This window comes from Apium graveolens, chromosome 5 (assembly GCF_009905375.1).
Source record: "Apium graveolens cultivar Ventura chromosome 5, ASM990537v1, whole genome shotgun sequence".
NCBI classification, from domain to species: Eukaryota; Viridiplantae; Streptophyta; class Magnoliopsida; order Apiales; family Apiaceae; genus Apium; species Apium graveolens.
Window position 1 is genome coordinate 209,307,437 of NC_133651.1, and position 2,699 is coordinate 209,310,135.

The following is a 2,699-nucleotide window of genomic DNA, read 5'->3' on the forward strand; positions in this document are numbered from 1 at the left end:
GGATTGAATCTGAATCTTTTTGTGAATATTCTTTGTTATGTTTTATAAGCTTTAGTTCTGATCTAGTTAAGTACTTGTAGTCTTTATGATGTGGGGTTTTAAGTTGCTCGCTGATGCAGTTTTCTTTTATTATGTTTATCGGGTGACAGTTTCGGTTTTCGGGGTTGAGGAAAGGGGAAGTTAAAATTGAGCATTTTTATGGGTTGGGGAAGACCAGGTTTATTTTGGCACATGGTTCCAGGATTGTGTGTTTAGCACTTACCAATGACGGCAAGTTTCTTGCTACTGCCAGTACTAAGGGGACTTTGGTCAGGGTGTATAATACTTTGGATGGCTTGTTGCTTCAAGAGGTATGATATATGTATTCAATTGCTTGTGGAATTTTAATGCTTTCTTAGCTTGTTGGTGTAGTTATCGTATTTTAAGTTCTAGATATTTGCAACTACGAGATTAGGTGTGAATTGCAATTCATTTACACTTCGTGGATAACTAGCAACTCATTACTTATTAGGTGGTTGACTAATGTAAAAGATTGGTGATTCTGCTGCCCAACTTGTGAACATCTGATACGAAGAAATTTTAAGCTTAGAAGTTGCTTCTGTTCTGTTTGGTGCTTCCAATTCTTGTTTTTAGTGATTGTTTAATATTGTGAAGTATAATTATTCTTGTATGCTAGTTAAGAATTATACCCACATAAATATAACTCGAAAGAAAAATTTTTAACAAATGAATATCGTAAACGATATTGTAATTAGTCACCAAAATTGTTTACTTTCAGTTTCAGTGCCACTACCAACGCAGACCATAAACTGACACTTAAATAACAATTGAACAATACTAAAGCTAAAATTTACTTGACGGGGAAATGATTCTTTTACGGCACTGATATCGTAAATGAAGAAGCTGAAATGTACACAATCTATTTAAGTAAATCCTAAAGTAAATGTAAATTTAACAGGGTTTTGCAAGTTTTAAGGGAAGGGAAATGTACACAATCTGATGTTCCTCGGCGGCTGATCAATGGAACTATAATGTATGTCCGGCAGACAATTGTCTCTGATTCCTCCATGGCTTTTTCCCGAGCAGTTATTATCGCCACAAGGTATAGTTGTGTGCGTAGACAATTTGGATCATAGAATGGAGGGCCTGAGACTCAAGTATTCTATGCATTGTAGTATTTTTCAGTAGCGATGTACAAGATACAATACGACCAAGTTTAATTTTTCAGTAGAAATTTTACTTTTTCTACAATTCTCAAAAATATAATTAGTCAGAAGTAAGGGGGATTGTGTTAGCTAGGATCAAAATGATATATAATATAAATTTCCCCCAAAATGGTTTGCTTATTTTTTTCCTGATTTTTTAATGTTCCTAAGCTTCTTATATCAATAATGATGTTTTATGAGGTGGCTTTTTTGCTTTGGTAATCATTTTGAGACTTGCATTGATGATAAACTGAAACATAAGCCTAGTTTTTATTACAATTTTGTATAAAGAGTACAAATTGACACTTATTATTTATGGGGATGTAATCATTACATTATTTCTTTAGGTGATTGATTATAAAACTCAGCAGCACAAGCTCTTCCCTTTGTTGGCTTCTGCCTATGCCTTTAGATTTGCTGGTCAATTGTTAAGTTGGTTGTACAAGGATGTGACAGACAAATTGCAAGCCAATGACTTCTCAATGTTGCCAGAAGCTCATGCATGCACCGCAGGGCTCAAGTCTTTGACCACAAGCGCCACAGCAGTAAGTGAATACTTCTTACTTTTATTGCTAGCTTACTTGGTTAGAAATTTATATTTTTTGTGTTTGTGTGTGCACAACATAAGTCATGGATGAGCTGATGAGCATTATATAGAGCAAAATGTTATATTTCTTGAGTGGTAGTTCTAAGTTCTTAATTAAATTTGTGAGAGACTTACAGTTTTATGGTTGAAATATAAAGTATTTTTGAATTACTTTTTCTTGAGATGTCATATGTGGAAATATATTTAGTTAGACACATTCATGGTTGATCGATTATCTGATCAAGATTTGTTCATGATCAGGTTTATTGATAAACTGAAAGAACCCATTCATGGGAAAGGTATTAAACAAATACTAGAGGTACTTTGTCAGGTCTATGCGCTATCTACACTTCACAAGCACCAGAGCGAGCTTTTTTGCAACTTCCAGCATTACACCAAAGCAGGCAGCACTTGCCTTTACTCAATTGAGACATTTGTATTCCCAGGTTTACATAAATTTTATTCATCATCTTGGTTATGCTAGAAGCAAGCCTATTTACCTAATTAATGAACCTATAATTTGTCATCAGGTCCGATCAAATGTTGTTGCACTCGTCGATTCATTCAACCACACGGACCACTATCTTGGTTCAATTCTTGGATTTTAGTGTTTATCTCGTTGATTGAGCTTCATTTTTGTGAATTGTGTGAAATTTTACGCGATGTGTGTAATAACAATGACAAATCTCTTTTTCTTCCATGTTTTTATCCTTGACTCTCATTTTTCGTTTTTCTATAAATTTTTATTTTAACAGGCAAATGTTTATCATGCTACAAGATCTGATGGTCAGGAATTAGCGATCAAAGTGTACAAAACTTCAGTACTTGTGTTTAAGTATGTGTGACAATCCTTTGTCTTGTAATTATTACTTTCATAATACAATTTCTTTCATTATTGCCACACTATG

At 34.0% G+C, this 2,699-nt stretch overlaps 1 long non-coding RNA gene across 1 annotated transcript; it reads left to right on the forward strand.

The window, feature by feature from the left end:
• The first annotated feature begins 1,631 nt into the window (after window positions 1–1,631).
• On the forward strand, window positions 1,632–2,499 carry LOC141725110 (uncharacterized). Its single transcript, XR_012577019.1, has 3 exons — window positions 1,632–1,750; window positions 2,053–2,237; window positions 2,322–2,499. It is a non-coding gene; the product is annotated as an uncharacterized LOC141725110 (long non-coding RNA).
• The last annotated feature ends 200 nt before the right edge of the window (window positions 2,500–2,699 follow it).